This window comes from Pygoscelis adeliae, unplaced genomic scaffold (genome assembly GCF_000699105.1).
Source record: "Pygoscelis adeliae isolate BGI_AS28 unplaced genomic scaffold, ASM69910v1 Scaffold226, whole genome shotgun sequence".
NCBI lineage: Eukaryota > Metazoa > Chordata > Aves > Sphenisciformes > Spheniscidae > Pygoscelis > Pygoscelis adeliae.
In genome coordinates, this window is record NW_008824983.1 from 676,900 (window position 1) to 695,931 (window position 19,032).

Consider the following 19,032-nt stretch of genomic DNA (forward strand, 5'->3'; position numbering starts at 1 on the left):
TCTTGACAAGCAGTGGAGACATAATCCCTCCTGAGGCTATGGCAATGTTCTCCTTCCTAGCCCCTAGCCCCTGCTTAATAGTGGCACAACTGGCTTAGATGCAGCCAACCCTCTCACTCTTGACAGAAGAGATACTCCAGGTATGTACGTGGCTTGGCCCCTCTTCATGTGCTTAAAACATGCCAAATTGTCTTCTTATTTTTCTAATTTGAGATTCTCTTAATGTTTCTGTCATGGACACTCATTATGTTTCCAGGGATTAAATTCCTATACTGAATCACATCATAGCACAAACCATCCTCAGCTTTCAGTAATGTCTTGTTTGCACTTTTTCCAGATCAATAAAAATTTTAAATGAAACTCCTGTCCCTGCAGTACTTCATCAGCTACCTTTCCCCAGCTTATCAAGCTGCTGACTATCTTTATTCTTTGCTTGAAAGTCCTCTACCTATTTTTGGTCCATGTGACCGTGTTCATGCGCCAACCAATTTGAATTAATGTCAAGAGTATGATTTCATGAGACATTGTACTACTTTGCTAAAAATCCAATTATTCTGCATCTGCTGCATTCTTTTCATTCAGTACTTTTGTAAATCTATCAAAAAGGCAATCAAGTCTAACTGGCAGTATTCATTCTATATAACCCACGCTGACGACCGTGCGCAGTCCCACTGTTCTCCAGGGCTGAGAATACATTACAAGAAAGAGCCCATTGTTATCATTGGTACTTTTCACACCACAGCGTCCTCTTTTCCAAATATTAGCAGTTATAAAAAGCACTGGTTCCTGACCTTTGTCGTCAAGCCTCAGCTGAGAACGCTGTCAACAGCATGTGCTTCACTGTGACCGTTACTAGTTGTCATCCCGCCCAGCCTGCTGCCTTCTCCTGCCTGGCAGCTCCAGCGAGCTCTGCTAGCCCTGCGGCTGAGACTGTGGCCGACTGATAGCTGCTGACCAAGCCCAGAGATGACCGGGGAGATCCCCGCACCTGGATTCCCAGTATCCCAGCTGCAGGGTGAGGGTGCAGGCTGCTGAGCTGGCTCACCGTGGCGGCAAGAGCCCAGATCAAACAGAGGGCATTTGCTTGGGCTCTGCACCTGACTTCACTCGAGTGCCCACATGCCTCAGGGGTGAGACCTTCTGCACCCTGAGTATGGAAAAAGATGCTCAGTGGATATGACATACACGTTTTATGCTCAGAAAGGATAATATCTAGAGCGTGATGGGACAAGTGCCAGTCAGCATGTAGGGGCAGAGAAAGCCAGCCAAGACGTTCCTTGGCAGGAGGTCTGCAGAGCGCACAGGATATAGAAGAGGAAGAACTTAGCGTATCTTGGCTAGCATTAAGCATTTCATGGAAGCCTTGGACACTCGGATCGTAGCTGCAGTTAATTTCTCACTAGTGAAGTGACGATTCAGAATTGAATCATAGAATGGTTTGGGTTGGAAGGAACATTAAAGATCATCTAGTTCCAACCCCCTGCCATGGGCAGGGATACCTTTCACTAGATCAGGTTGCTCAAAGCCTCATCCAACCTGGCCTTGAACACTTCCAGGGAGGGGGCATCCACAGCTTCTCTGGGCAACCTGGTACAGTGTCTCACCACCCTTACTGTAAAGAATGTCTTCCTAATAGCTGATCTAAATCTACCCTCTTTCAGTTTAAAACCGTTATCTCTTGTCCTATCGCTACATTCCCTGATAAAGAGTCCCTCCCCATCTTTCCTGTAGGCCCCCTTTAAGGACTGGAAGGCTGCTATAAGGTCTCACTAGAGCTTTCTCTTTAGGCTGGAATGTACTCCCCTCCCACAGGGAGGAATCAAATAACTGCTCCTTAGCTACATTGGTAAGATATCTTCATCTAGACAGGATGAATCAGAGCCTAAATAATATTTTTTTCAGGCACAGAAAACCACAGAGAAATAGGACTAGAAAGTACTTCAGGAGGTTTTTTCTCCTGCCTGCCTCAGGTATCAGTGGTACCTGTGCCATTTCTCCCAGATGTTTTCTAACATGTTTCTATGCCTTATGATGAGGGAGATTTTGTCACTCCCTCAGGCACTCCATCCCAGTGTTTCACTATTTGTTCTTTTTTTCTCCCTAACCTGCAATGTCCATCACTGTATTTCAGGCCTATCATCTCTTGTCATGTCCAGCATGAGCACAGAGGACAGGTTATTTTTTTTCCTTATAATTAGCCAAGCAAACAAGCACATCACTAAACCCACTTATTTTCTAAACAAAATATAAAGGATAAATATTAGTCACTATTTAAACACCCTCCTTTTGACACCAATTCAAAGTCCTCCACTAACAGAAATTAATATCTCTCTTATTCTTAAGAAGTTGAACACTTGTCTGCCAAGATCAAAACATGGCAGTTTAGAGGTGCTTGTAGAAGTTTAGTGCCTATTCCTACACAGTGTCGCAAGATTCATGCGAGATAGTCAAGTATAGTTTTTTACTTAAAAAATGGCTTTTCATTTTCCAGTGACTAGACAAATGAAATGTTTACGCTGAAGGCTCCATCCCAATCCCTATGGAAGTTTGTTTATACTAATTTAATACCTTCAAACTATGTAAAGAGGATAAAAGCCAAGACAAAACCCCCCTCATATAAGCCTTTTATTTTTAATACATCAAACTAAGAATGGGTTTTATGCAACAAACATTTAGCTTTATTAGAATTATTAATATGCTTGTAACAGGAAAATACCCAAGAGGAAAAGATTAATTTACGTATTCAGCAGAGCTTAGCGGCAGATACAGTACTGTACTTGAAGAGCCAAGTGGCGTTTGCTTTAGGACTACTATAAGCACTTCTGGTGTATCTAATCACTTTTAGTACTAACCTGACATTCTCATTTGAGAGAATTTCAATCTACAGTTGTGGTATTCAGGTATGAAGTTTTAGCACTGCTTCCATTTGGCAACCTTTCTAAAACACTGGATTGGGAAACACTTTGGTGGTAACAAACTTCATATTCACCTTTGCTCCATACGCTTAGCAGTGCCCTGAACTGCTCCAAGAGCCAGTGAAATCTTTGGGGGTCTTCCCATTAATTTCAGTAGCATTTGGATCAGATCATATCCATCGCATCATGTCATCTGTGTAAATCAGTGTTGTCTCCAACTTGCAAGCTCGGCATAATCATATCACTTATTCTGCTTAAGGCAAAAGTCATGAATCCTAAGTTGATGGTAATAACATAACATAAACCAGGAACCTGGAGAGATGTTAACAGCTCAGGGAAGCAATATAAGCAAATACTTTGCAATGGAACCTCTCTTTCTCTTGATTCCCTCAATTGCCATTACTGTTAAAATGAGCCCAAATTATTCCTCTCAAAAATCCTTGCCTAATCAGGCAAAACATTAGGTATTAGTTAGGAATGCCATGGTCAACTACAAAGCAGTGTCCCTTTTCCTGTGCGTAAATATAGACAGCCAGAGAGAAGGAACTGAAAAAGATACTTTCCACGATTTTACTTTGGTAGCTTTCTTATTTTTATTTCTTATATATTGCCTATTTCATATTTATGATGCTTTAAACAAAAAAGAAGTTGTATAGAGACACAGCTGGAAAATACAAAAGAATGCCAACATTGAAAGGCAAAAGAAAATGATCAGTCAGCTATATTTCCAGCAAGATGGTATTTCTCACTCAAAATATAAAACTGTTTACTACAATACATATACCGGTAGATCTACTGTATTCATATAAACACCTCCTCGCTGTGGTATAATACCAAAGAGTATTCTGGACGAAATCAGTACTGAATTGCTAACAGTTATTTAAAGAAGACAGTCAGGTATGTAGTTAAGTACTCATGTCAGGGCATGCTACAATTAAGTACCTACATGTGGTAACCTGTGTGTAAAATACTGCTCTTGCGGACAAGCCTGAGTGACTGATGAAAGGAATTAATTACTCCCAAAGTCATTTTGATGTATGTTTGTTGCTTCTAGCAGCAAAAATGCCACACACCTTTTATCACTGCATGTATTACTGAAATCTGCAGATAAAGGCCACCTTCGTGTACAGGCTTTATCTTGCTGCTAATCAGTGTGGTGTCTGAGCATCTTCCAGGGAGAATCAGCTGGGGAGGAGTCCCTTGTGAATTCTGTGGATATGCATACAGGAGTGAAACTGTAACCCGTAATAGAAGAAGGTGGTGGGTTGTTGATGTCCCTGTAGAACAAATTTTAATTTGTTCTGACCAAGCTTGTTGCAGAAACCAGGGAGTTGAAGGCAATGTAAAACACACCGGGTCAAATTATCAGTGCAGTTCCAGCCCCGAGTCTGCAGGAGCAGCTATTTCTGCTCACTATCCTCTTAACCCTGTGATCCGCTGCTAGGACAGCACAGTACCCTGCAGCCCTCGTGTGGAAGGACATGCTCAACATCTGGATAGACATCCCAGCAGAGAGTTAAACACCAGCTAGCAACCTGTAATAGGATTGTTAGAGGTTTAGAGGAGCTGCAGAATGGGAAGAATAATGAATAAATGAAAGACTGAAAAGATTTCTTTATCGTTGCCTAACAGCAGTACCTGTAGAAAATTCAATGAAGAGACAAAAATTGAGTGGTAAGATGAGGCTAAAAGGCCTTCAGAAAGAGACGGGGTGTGAATAACAATGTAGGAGTGTAAATACTTACAAAAATTGAACCAAACCAGAGGTTCTCTTAAAATTGGCTGCCTCCTGTGCCGTTTTGATGTAAGGAAAACTGCAGTGCCCCTAAAAAATTCAGTTCTATAACCAGATTACATCTCCAACTAAGGGATGTTAGAAAACAGTCTTTCCTGGAAGTCCTGCATTTTTTTCTGTGGGAAACTGTGTGTGAGCAGCATGACTAATGAGGACAGTAATACCAACTCCTACTTCCAGCAAAGTTATCCTTCCTTTTCTGTCACCTTTGCCTTAACAGGAATAGCTTTCTTATCTGTCTATTATTTGTGTGGGATTTTCTGCTGAGGAAATCTACAACCTTCCAGACTCCGTAATATGCTTATCATTTCAGCTCTTCAGTTCTAGCTGCAGTATTAACTATGGGCTCTGTCATTTGTGCTTAAATGCCCGATAATGAGTTCCAGCAAAACAGATAGAGAGGTTACCGTGTCAAGCAGCAATATACAGTTTTCTGCACTGTCCTGCTGTTAAGTGAAGACTCCACATACAGCTCGCTCTTGGTTTAGCTCAAAATGCTACACTATTCTTTACAGACCATCATCGTTAAATGCCTCTTGTTGCTCCTGGTGTGTACAACCACAAAGCAGAACAAGCACTCCAGCCCAGGCTCCAAGCAAACTCATATTTCACGTACAACTGGTATGTTTGAACTGACTGAGCCAGATCCTACTTGGAGAGAAGTTGACAGGAGCTTTGCCAGGATCCGAGTAAGTGGAGACCTGGCACTGACAAAACCTTCCTTAATCTTTACCGCGTTTGCCAACAGTTTGTCCTCTGTCAGATAGGTTAAGATCATTCTTTTTGCAAATACTTTAAGCTCAACCGCTGCCAAAGGTTTTCTTTAACTCCAGCCTGTAGTTCTCATCACGTCCTCTGTGCTAACATGAATACTTGAGAAGCTAGAAGGCAACCCAAACTGAGGAACTGCTCCTGCGTAAGGCCAGCATAGCAAAAAAACAAGGTGTGGGGCACAGCCTTTGCCTGATCCAGGGCAGTGTGTCGCAGCGTCCAGGTCTCACCAAAGGCACGGGGTGGCTGCAGTAGTGCACAGGGCAGGTCACAGGAGTGGGAATGAAAGTGCAAGAGCAAGGAACCAGGACGGTTTCTCATCAGCAATCATAACAGCTTTTACCACCTTAGAGCATTCACGAAACTCCAGCTTGCATTTACTTCCAACATTTCAATTCTTTGAATATATTTTCCCAAATTACACTTGTCGATGTAGGAAGGAAGAATTTTTTCTCCTAGCCTAGGACACAAGGACCACTGACACAGTAAAGGCAGCAGCTGCAGGATAACATGATATGTGATAGCGATGAATGTTTCAGAACTACATATTTTACTGACAGACTACTGCAATTTTTTCTCCTACATGTGAAGATTAATTGCTTACAGCAAGTTACATTTCTCCTACATTCACCAGTAATGTGAATTACTGATAATTAATTACAGTACGTACCAGCACCAGGTACTTATCTGCCCTACATCTTCTAGTATACGTTCATTTGCCCCAAGTACAGCATTCCATAAGCAGAGCAAACATGAAGCAGACAATTACAACTTGCCCAAGCTTAAATCACAACCCTAAACAGACAACATACAATCTTCAAGTGTTCCTTGCACAAAAAACTATTTCTCTGTTAAAAAACCTTTTTGAAGCTGGATCCGGATCCCATTAAAATGACAATTGCCTACAATGCTAAGAAAGTATTTGCAGCATGCTATTCTCCCACAACACCTCACTCCCAAAAATCGTCGTGGCTCCTTTCAAATTAAAGATCTGTTAAACTATTCGGACTAAAATTTGGAATCCGTGTCTACAAATCTAGCACCTCTTTAAAGCTAGACAGAAATAACTTTCGGATGAAATGTCGGCATTAAGTATCTTAAAGCATAAACTGTTACAAAAGGCCTGTTACAAAAAACGTTGGATAAAAAGGCATGAAAAACAACAGCTTAATCCAGCCCATGCATCACATCCCCCTTCTGGAATGGGCATGACTCCACTAATTACAACTCGAAGAAACTATCATTATGGGAACAGACAGGTACCCCAGGCAGTACCAAGACATTTCATCTGAATGCATGCTCCTCCCGCCAGCCTGTGCCTTGGTGGCCCCCTTCCATCGACCTACCCCACGGAGAGCGGTGGCGTTGGAGTGACTGAGACATTGAATAATCTCCACTCTCAACGTGGGATGTGACAGAATAGCAGACTCCCCAGATGGTGTTAACAAACCTGCTATGGAGACGAATGCCTTCAGCTGCACTTTCACACTCTGGAATTGGTTTCAGTATAAAACAAAATCTCACTTGTAAAAAGCCTAATCTGTAAGAGGAGTACTGATGCTTAACCTTACAGTGCTGAACTCTCACATTCCTCTTGAGAAATAATGGACGTTTCTGTCCTGCACATATAGCTTTCCCCCGGGCTCCGTCATTTCAGAAACATTCAAAATACTCCAGGCAGCGCTTTCAAATAAACCAGCTCAATTATAAAAAAATTACATTTTACCTGTTCAATTGGCCAGAGAAAACACACCTTACAAAAAACACAATGATTTTCACACATGCAGCAAAGAATACTGAATATTCATTCACTTATTTCTAGGGGTCTGAAATTTATCAGAGTAATTGAAGTGGGTGAAGGTTTTGATTTGTGGGCAGACCACGGCCTTTGTCTAAAATGCTGTACAACATGACAGCCTCAAGCAAAACATCTGATACAACTCCCATTGAACTACCACTTCCCCATATTATTTTTATATTTTAGAGGACTTCTAAAGTTTACATAAAAACAAACATTAAGTTCCCTTTATCCTCCTCTGTCCCTATATGCTATTACGGACAAATGCTCAATATTTCACCAGTTTATTCCAAAGCCCAGTCCATACTTTATCTGAGGTTACTGTGAGGAAGAAATGGGAATCGTGAACTCTGAGGCTTCGTCTGCTACCCAAACCTCTCACGAGCTTCTCCCAGGAACATATGAAGCAAAAGCAACCATGGTAGGCTTCACCATATAGACTTCTGTGAATTTCTTTCAGTTGCTAATAATTTAGCTGAAGAAACCTTTTTTTCACATGGATTTCCATAAGGTGATGGAAAACTACTGGTACCAGTAGAGAAGCCCATTGGGAGTCCTAATCATCAATAGTGAGGCCTCAGCTGCTACAGCAGGTCTTCATCCTGTGAGCAGATCACCTTGCCTATTTAGCCCCACTCCTCTTGTAGCTGTGATTGCTCCTACTCCTCCTGGCAAGAAAAATATGTTAGAAACAGCTGCTACTCCTCCTTCTGCTGCTTCCCCCCAGTGGGAGGAAGGCAGAGAAGGTTGCCAACAACGTAATGGTTTAGCTGAAGCCAGCTATTTTTACACAACAGCGCAGCCATGCAGCCCAGTCTTGCAGGCTGCTACTGCCTGCACGTATGGAAATTTAGATGAGCACTAATCCTTGTAGGGTAAGGACCTGTGGTACTACCTTTTGCATCGTGAACCACGTCGGAGGTAAATAATACTTTACACGCTTCACTTTCATTCAGCTGCAATACAAAAGAAGACCTAGTCGGTCTCTTTTCCCAAGTAACAAGCGATAGGACAAGAGAAAATGGCCTCAGGTTGCGCCATGGGAGGTTTAAATTGGATATTAGGAAAAATTTCTTCACCGAAAGAGTTATCAAGCACTGGAACAGGCTGCCCAGGGAAGTGGTTGAGTCACCATCCCTGGAGGTATTTAAAAGACGGGTAGATGAGGCGCTTACAGACATGGTTTAGTGGTGGACTTGGCAGGTTTACGGTCGGACTCGATGATCTTAAAGGTCTTTTCCAACCTAAATGATTCTATGATTCTACGATTCTAATCCAGTCACTAATGAGGTCCAGAGGTGTATTTTCACTATCGACAGCAAGTTACATCAAGTCCAAACATTTTCAAGCACAGGTACCTGGAACTAAGGATGCAGGTCTACAGTCACTTTAAGCCCATTTCATCATTTTTTGAGCTGTCATCAGAAGAAAGTCTTGCCCTCTACTTTGTGCTGTGCTTCCACTCATTAAAGTTGGATCAGGTAGCAGATCTGGCTGAAAATTCATGTGGTTTTTCTTCTGGCTGAGTTAGTTTTAATCTGGAGCACTTTTCTAGTGTCACCTACTGTGTAGCTGCATAAAACTGTACATCAGCAAAAAGGAGGTGGTGAAGGAGAGAGGGCAGGGACCCCTCCAGCAACAGTTTGCCTTCCGTTGGTCTAAAAGAGTTTTTACAGTACTTACTCAAAACTGCCCAGCCTGAAAAACAATGTCCAACCCCAAGCACAACAGAAAACTCAATCTGTTAGGAAATACATGGTACTAAAACAAACCCCTCTGAAGTGTTTGAGAGCACTTTGGGAGATACAAAAGACCATTGACCCTCAACTGCAAGAACTGTAAGTAAAACTGAACACAATTTTGAAATTGGGTTTTTCCTTGTACAAAAAAATTTCTCCTGATTTCCTAGAGAATGTAGCATGATTTTCAACTGTCATGATTGCTTTATTACACTACAGTCATGTAATAATATTTACAGTCATCCCAATGATGGTCCAGTATTTTCTCAATATGAAAGAAACTTTTCCAGAACATCCTCTGGATGATTCTCCTACCTACACAAAAACACTTACACAAAAAAGGCTGTCACACTGCACTATGTTTATATGTTTATCGTGCCTCAAATAAAGTTGAAATTCACTTTCTTGTGCCTGTTACAGCATTCAAAATCAACCAGTGTCCAATCACAGGAATCAACTGAACGAGCACGAAACCTGTCTCAATGGCATCCACTCCTCTTGCATATTACAATACCATCCAATTGAACCAAAACTATTGTCATCAGTGGATTCCTTTTGAAATAAAACTTGAATGGAGGACTTGTTGCTGTGCCATTCTGCAAAGGACTTCCCTGCGGCAGTATGCCTTCCCTAAAAAATGTCATTGTTAATGGAGTTAATTTGTTACAGAGGATGAAATACATGTCAGGTCAGTTACTCAAGCAATTATTATTACTGAGAAATCCAAACCAGTATATAATCAGCCAATGCAGAATCCAACAGATAATTATGCTAGAAATGTCCTAGAGTGATGAGGATACACACAGAAAAGCTGATCTCTTTTCATGCTCCATATTACTATATGACAGCAAATTCACTCCCTGCTTCCCAAATACAAACCAGGTCTAGTTCCCAACTAGCTAGCCAGCACACTGAACACTAAAATCATCAGTCACACTGCAGAAGTACGCTTACAAATGTCAGCAAGTCAATTCAGCACAAACACCGGACTCAAAAAAAAAAAGTTTTGTTTGACAGCTCTTACTGCCTTACCACCTGGGAAATGAAAATATCCATGTCAGTGCTTACAAGACTGTCTTTCATATGTAAAAGAATTTCTAATTTTACATCTTCAGATGGCTGCTAACTGCACGAAATTCTCAATTTATCATGTAAATAAGTCCTAGTCCATACAATGCTATGGGATACAGGTGCATGAGAGAAGATCAAGGAAAGCCCACTTCAAATGAGAAGAGCGAGAAGAAAGGGAGGCAAACACACAATATCCCAATTTCAGACCCATGAGAAGAAAGGGAAGAAAACACACAATATCCCAATTTCAGACCCCTCCACCAAAGACTTGGCAGAAAATGGAAAGATAACAAACTTGAGCTGTGGTGAAGGGTCAGTGGGAAACAGTTTCATAACCCTACTGTGGAATATGCTTGAGTATACATGGACAAAAACATAAATTGTGAACAATTTTAGATGCAGTTCCTAAGTTAGACAGTGTATATATATATATATATATATATACACACACACACACTTACACAGTGAAAGCATTTGCATTTGGTACTTATTAGAAATCTTCCATCATAAGCTCCAGTCAAATATTAGTTTGGAGCCAAGATCACATTAACAGGATATAAACTCTTCAGTGGGATAGTAATACTTAATGAAGTATAGACAAATAGAAACAGGTCTTTAGACAAAATACTTTTTTCTCTCAGATTTGATAGAAAGACTGGTATTAATTGCCAAAATTTTAAACTGAATACTTACCTTTTCAACTGGGGTATTTTCTTCACTTGTTACACTTGCTTTTCTTGATTCATTTTTTGTTCTGCTCAGCCTCCGGGACACTTTTTCTCTAAGCAAAGTGGCGTATCCAATGTGTTCATAGATGGGGTTTGTTGTCATTTTGGAAATATACTCAGAAGCCTTTGTTTCTATATACAATGTTATCAAGCCATCTGTAACCAGATCATGGATTGACTCGAATCTTTTCTCCCCAACAAAGTGCTTCCCATCATAGAACAACCTGTAGTTTAAGGTCTGATTACCAAATCTGCAAATACCAGAAAAAAAGGAGGGAGAGAAGAAAGAGAGAGAGGGAAGAGTGAGAGGGAGAATTCATACTGGCAAAACACTCAGGAGGTAATTTGCTGATGAGTCTGTATGTCTGGATTACATATGGAATACGCACGTGGCTGCAACTGGATCTCTGTGGACAGACCAACTCAAGTTGAAACCCAAACTTGACTGCATCACATGGACTGGGCTACAGAACTGAGGCCAAGCCTCTGCAACAAGCTACGCGACCCAGACGTACGTGGTTTAAATCTAAATCTAAAGTGACTACCACAGCAATCAGAAAGGCATGTTTGCATTGACAAGACATTACACCAGGATGCATAATTGTCTTAAGGGCTCTTCCATCCCGAAACATTTTTGAGGTGCAGAAAGCAGATGCTTAACCAGCATGGGCATATTTACAGTCAATGAAGAGAGATGGACATCTCTAGTAAGTAATTCAAATCCTAAAGGTCTGAATCACCCTCTGGCAGGAAGCCAGAGAGACCAAGCTCCTAATGCAGGGGCCCAATTAAACACCCGAAGTTCTGTGGGATAACTCTGGCCCTATTTATGGCAGGTGTAATCTATGGGGTTTTTTTAAAGTGTTTTAAAAAGCAAAGTGCTGTGGTAGCACATTCAGTTTATAACACTGAGGTTGGAATCCCATTCTTGATTAAAGGATTCAAAGATACGACATTGGGTTAAACGCTCCTTATACTGCATCAAATGTGCATGTCTCTGCATACTTTGTTGGGCATTCAAATCAAACTGTTTAAGCCTCTTATTTTTTCGCCCACATTTTTCATATGAATTCCCAATTTATAATCAAATTCAGTTTTTGATTCTACAAACAATTATCCAGATGGATTTAGAAATCATGCTGTTGTGTCAAAACAACAGGCACTTTGCCACACTCCCCATCCTTTAGTAGTTCTTTTTATTCTTTATTTTCAAATCTCTTTCCAAACCCTAAAAGATTATGTTTGTTCTTTTTCAGCTGACAAAAGTTGCTTTTAATGTACACCACTTTTTAGCTGACATGACTCACCAGCTTTTCCAGCTCTACCATCTGCACATCAATATGAATTCTGAGGATGATTTCAGTACCGTATCACAGCTACTTGGGGTAGCTCCTTAAAGGATTTTTCCTTCTGGCTTACTAGCAGAAGGGTAAAAATGCAGACTTTTATTTTGTGTATATCTCACAGAAGTAATAATGGTATAAAAATTGCAAAAAATTGCAAAGGAGTTGTTTTGTCAAAACCCAATAAAATATCTTGTCCTCTTGCCACCAACCCACAGCAGCTTTAAGACTGTTGCATGGGCAGGTTTTGAATGGCACAGCTAAGCCAGGAGTGGCTGTATTTTCAAGGAAAGGCACCTGTGAGGGGCAGAGAGGTTGTAGCTTGGGCTCCCACTGAATTTTTCATTCAGTTGAATAGCAGGCTCTTACTTCTCTGAGCAGCAGCATCCCATGCTTCACGCCGTATTTCTACAGCAAGCTGGAATTCCAGTTAGGGAATAAAACTGAAGTCCAGTATGCTGCCTTTGACAGCTGGTCAGCCACTGGACTTCATGATTTTCCAGGTTTATCCAGGGTTATTATCGCCGATGGTTGCCGACATTTGTGTACAAAACATCACTGAGCTCAGATGGGCATTCAAATCAAACTGTTTAAGCCTCTTATTTTTTCGCCCACATTTTTCATATGAATTCCCAATTTATAATCAAATTCAGTTTTTGATTCTACAAACAATTATCCAGATGGATTTAGAAATCATGCTGTTGTGTCAAAACAACAGGCACTTTGCCACACTCCCCATCCTTTAGTAGTTCTTTTTATTCTTTATTTTCAAATCTCTTTCCAAACCCTAAAAGATTATGTTTGTTCTTTTTCAGCTGACAAAAGTTGCTTTTAATGTACACCACTTTTTAGCTGACATGACTCACCAGCTTTTCCAGCTCTACCATCTGCACATCAATATGAATTCTGAGGATGATTTCAGCACCGTATCAGAGCTACTTGGGGTAGCTCCTTAAAGGATTTTTCCTTCTGGCTTACCAGCAGAAGGGTAAAAATGCAGACTTTTATTTTGTGTATATCTCACAGAAGTAATAATGGTATAAAAATTGCAAAATATTGTCAAGGAGTTTGTTTTGTCAAAACATAATAAAATATCTTGTCCTCTTGCCACCAACCCACAGCAGCTTTAAGACTGTTGCATGGGCAGGTTTTGAATGGCACAGCTAAGCCAGGAGTGGCTGTATTTTCAAGGAAAGGCACCTGTGAGGGGCAGAGAGGTTGTAGCTTGGGCTCCCACTGAATTTTTCATTCAGTTGAATAGCAGGCTCTTACTTCTCTGAGCAGCAGCATCCCATGCTTCACGCCGTATTTCTACAGCAAGCTGGAATTCCAGTTAGGGAATAAAACTGAAGTCCAGTATGCTGCCTTTGACAGCTGGTCAGCCACTGGACTTCATGATTTTCCAGGTTTATCCAGGGTTATTATCGCCGATGGTTGCCGACATTTGTGTACAAAACATCACTGAGCTCAGAGGACAACCTGGCCGTGTCCTCTGGCAGGACACTCCCCTGTTCTGTACTCACTCACATCTCTCACACAGTTTTCAAGGAGAAGCTCCATCTTTACAACACTCAACTCTAGGTACCAAAAATTTTGAAAATGGGGACAGTCTTCTTCTGAAAAGGGACTTCCTAGCCAAGTGCTGAAGGAGTGACTGAATTGCTGCAGTACTGTGATGGTCAAACTGCTGACAAGAGGGTGTAAAATCTCTCTGACACCATGAAGTGTAGTAAGTAACGGTGGACATAGACTTCACTCAAAAGGGACTGAGATAATCCCCTCCATTAAACACATTTACATTTGAACTATAAGGCTCTATTAAAACAGCATTTACCTGAGAGCAAGAGTATAGCAGCCAGGTTGCCGCTGGCTTTCTCTAAGAATATATGCTCCTTCTACGCCAGCAAGTATTTCATCTGCTTGTTCCCGAGAAATGATCCCGTGAAACCTAAGGGAAGACATTTCAGTGACTTACAGAACAATCCGACCAGAAACACCTCCCCCTGCACCCCAGAAAACATTTGAAAACTTCTGCACCGCAGAGCCTTGTGGTCTCAGCCATCAGGACAGCTTCCAAGCATCTAAAAGTGGCAGCACAGTCATCCAGCCTGGGCAAGTCCAGCATAGAGGCAAAACAAAAATTACACTGTATATGCAGTTTCAGTCAGTATAAGGCAGTATGACACTTCAGCTGTACCCAAAGATTTTTTTCTGTAAATGCCCCATCTTTTCACAACTTTTTCTCTTCTACCAGTCTATGCCCCTCTTCCTTGTTTCCTTTCCAGAGGCCTTATGACAGAATTGAAAACTAGGCACAAAGGCTTTTTTTTTTTTTAAATGGAGATGACTTAACATTAAAATGAGAGGTCATTCTTTTTATCAGCTTGCTTTATTTTTATATTAACATTGCTTCCTCAAATTTGTAAGGGAAACTGAGTCAAAAAATGGCAACAATTACTCAAAATTCTATTCTGCATATATTAAAGTAGAAGAAGATACAGAGTAGCCTTGAGAAAAATATTGTTTTCTCCATTTCAATGAGTTCCTCATTCAGTGTTGGAAAAAAGCAATACTTCTCTGATTCTTTTGTCATTGCTATTTTAAGAAAGAAAGAGGCCCTTGGATGCACAATTAACCTTACGATTATCAATATCTAGCGGTGATCTTTCCATAAGTACAAATGCAGTCTTTACAGCAGTTTGAGTCTTAACTCCTACAAACATTTTGCTAGCTGATAAGTCTCTGAGGGTCTTCTCAGAGGTTTTGAAAGTTTCTATTTTTGCTGCTGTCTGAAAAAAAAGCACCAAAATGTACTGGCCATCAGCATTTTCTCTTTTCTAACAATACATATGAAGTGGCATATTTCTAACACTGCCTCTGGCTCGGTAGTGAAAGAGAAGAAAAACACTTTGGATGTAAATGCAATTGTTCTGTTCTCCTTACATTGTCTTTTCACAGCTAATACATGTTGGAAATATTAGGTTTAGGTGATCTTTCCAGAGTGACTTTCTGTTCAAAATGATGTGAACTGATTCATACCTTCTGTCTGTACCGGTGGGGAGACACTCATTTACTGCCACATCCAAATTAAAATGAGCAACACCTAGATGACATAATTTAAGCATGTCTTCACCAGTAAACTCATGGCATTCATAACTCTAGTTAAAAATAATGAGCATAGGCTATTCGCCACCAGAAGCTCATTATAAAATATAGCAGGCTTTAGGTTAGATATTAGGAAAAAAGCTCTCTTGGTGATCAGTTTAAGAAATCTCTGGGACAGGATACTTGGGGCACCCGTGAAATCCTTTAACCATGGGTGGCAAGCACTGGGTAATCCAAGCTTCCTCAAGGATATTTCTGGTACATTTTTATAAGGGCATAAAACCAGCTTGTACACAATACAAGATTCCTTGAACTCAGACTCCTGCCTCTGACAGCAGCCAACAAGAGAAGCTTACAGAAAGAGCACAGGACGCAGTGACATATTTCTTTCACTTCACATCCCTGTCCATCCATCACTGGTTTAGCCAGAAGTTGTGTCCGATCAGCTGTGACCTTACCCTTCACGAATCTGAGAATCTCACTTGTAAACCCTTTAATATCTTTATGCTTTTGGCCTCTGCAGCACCCCGTGGCAATGAACTTGAGAGGGACACTGTACATGTCCTTCTCTTGGACATCCACTGAGGAATACCTGTGCATTTTCCTCATATGGTGGGAGCTGCATCCCTTTGCTCCACCGTTGTTGCACTTTGCTGTCCCTTTCATTTCTTCTATACCCTTTCCAAAAAGGAGGGAGGAGGAGGGGGTAGAGAGGGACTAGAACTACATGCACTATTTAAAATGCAGCTACGTCATAGATTTATATAGTAATAAATTATGTATTTTCTGTTTCTCTCCCTAGAAATCCCTGATTCTCTTTCCAAGCACTACTGAGCACTGAGTCAATTGCTTTTATAGGACTGTCCCCAGTGGTCCTCAAATTTTTCCAAATGATAACAACTAATGTGATCTTGCCTGGGCGGGTTCACCCAGGTGACTTCTTACAGTTCCTGCCAGCCCCATCGCTCCGCAAACCCAGAGTATGTCAACAGCCAGGCAGGTTCCTGGATAAGAGACTGCAGTAATGAGTTTTACAAGTTCTGCTGTAGGAAGCGTGACGGGTTACTCAGGTAGGTACTGTCTTCAGCTCTGTTGTACTCTAGTGGCTAGATCTGAACTCCCTGTTGTCAAAGGTAATATTTAAAAAACACAATTTCAGTAATTAGGGGCAAAGCTACTAGCTCTCGAGGTTTTTGAGGGTAGAAAAGGATCATTAAACACAGATGATGTGTCTGGGATGGAAATAAAAATAGAACATGGGATCTAAGTAATTTAGCTAGCGATAAGGGCTAGGGCCTCAGCAGATTACTCTAGTAAAGGCCAAATGCCAGACCTGGGTGGTTGCTGCAGTGGCTATGCCCTTCAACTTCACCTGCCCAAATCTCCATGCCAATACAGGATCCAGCCCCTTTCAAGCTATTTATTGGCAAGAAGACTGCGGAGCCCGAAGAAATTATGCTCTAGTGGTCCGTTATTTTCCTCACAACAAAAATACACCTCTTCTTTGGGTATTTCGGACCTCGTAACTTTAGCAGGGAGAACAGCATTTACACATGCAGTAGTACACACGCAAACTCCTACAACCATGTAGGGTGCTGAAAGTATAGGAACACACAAAAAGGCAGTGAGAGAGGCAAGCTGCTTCTCTCCGCCCCAGGCCATGGCAGGACCACTGGGAGGTTAAAGCGACAACCAAAATAAAAGGAAGAAATACTCCAGACAATATTTCTTTCCCAAACTGTCCTGAGAAAAGAAAAATAAACATGCAGGCTCACATAGCAGCACAGTCCGTGGATTGTGAGCGGCAGTACTCGACTGTAACATAGCTAAACTGTTATGCTTTCAATATATTTAGCTCCCAGTTGAAGTGAAAGGTAAAATAAAATATTTTATCAGACCTCCATTGTGTCTTTTTTTTTTAGTTCTAGAACAACAACTTTTGGACACACCCAACAGGCACTTAAAAGAGGAAAATACTTACTCTCTTCCATAATACTTTGGTCTGTTCTCCACCTAAATTTTGAAAGAAAGGAAAAAAAAATTAAAAACATACTCAATTTTAAATAAATGACATAAACATAAATTATGCTTGATTATTAATGAGGACTACTGCACCCATCTAAGTGACGAAATTCTGCAGATTTGAAACAGCGACCGGAGCATGACTACACAGAAGAACAGAAAAATGAAAACAGAAGAGGTGGTTTTATTGATGGATTTCTGGGAAGAATAACGTATTAATGGTGACAAAAATAGACATAATTGTATTAAAAAAACATATAATTGTATAGAGTCTGATCAAATGGATAAAGAATAGTTTACTGCAGTTTTGCAATATACTGTAAAATAAGACTATTTTTGTTATACACCCTTCAGCATCTTAAAAACATTTTTTTGCCTACATACGGCAACTAACAGAAGATTAAAAAAATGAATATTCTTGGGAGAGACAAGGTTTCCGGGTTTAGACCGAGTCTTAAATTCCTTGAAGTCTCAAGCGCCCGTGGGCCCGACCCAAAGCGCGCTGACAGCTGCTGGAAGGCCTCCCGGTTATTTCAAAGCGCTTTCAACCCAGTTTTCGGAACGCCACGCTCTCATCCAGAAACCCTGGCTAGGCCTGGCGCCTTGACTCCTTTCTCCGGCCCCAATCTTTCGGCAAGCTGGCGAAAAGCAAAGCTCCCCAGCACCCCCCCTTTCACCTTTCGCCAGCCTTTTGCCTTCACCCCGCCTGCCCGGCCCCCCCGCAGCAGGGGCAGGCGGTGCCGGCAGGGGGCACGGCTTCCCAAGCTTTCAGGCTGGGGCTGGTGCGGAGCCGCCTCACCGCGCTCGGACCTGTCCCGATTAATTGCATACCCGACCGCTGCAAACTCATTTTCGGCTGTTAAGACGTACTCGTATGTACACGCACGCATTTAAGCGTCTTCGTCACGCGGTGCTCTCTCTCCAGCCGTGGCACTTATCTGTTAGCGTCGCCTTACCGGCCTGCAACTTCAGCCAGCGTTTCCACGCGTGAGCGTGACAGAACTTAACACAAGATTATACGTGAAGTCTCTTGATTATCAAAAAAAAAAGACCCGAGTGAGTGCGTGCCCGAGTGAAGTCGTCCGTATCAATGGAATTACTGCTTCATACGCAGCGACACACACGTGGAAAAATTGTGGGTTCAAGACTGTTTCATCCTTTAGGATAAAACCAATGAATTTTCACCATTTCATCTGACTGGAAACAAGGACCCTTGTTCTTTTTTTGATTATACCTCATTAGTTCACTCATAAAAACTTTACATTGATGAAGGTTTTTAATTTCTGAATAGCAAATGCATAAATGTGACATTTTTGATTCAATCATCTACACCCCACGCACTAAACCGAAGCAGCTGACTTTCTACCCTGCAGTCACTAAGGCTCCCACACAGCGCAAGATGAACGAAAGCCTGTACAAGATAATGAGAATCTTCAATGGAAGACCTATGGGAGTTCAATCAAGTCCTTACTGCGCTTCTTTCCCAGCTCGGCATTTCTCTTCTAGCATGGCACTAACAACAGCAGTATCGTACCCTTGAAACTCCTGCCTAGGAATAACACCTTGATGCAAACATTTTTGAGCTCCGAGGGGCAGGAATAAGAGGAAAAAGCCAACGCAGGAGTGAAGAGAGAGCAAAATCAGAGGAATTGCCAAGTGCAGGTGCTGTGTTTCCATGTGCATCTACGGCAACTCAGAGAAGAAATTAATTTTTTTAAAACTTTGTATTTTTATAAGTAAAAAAA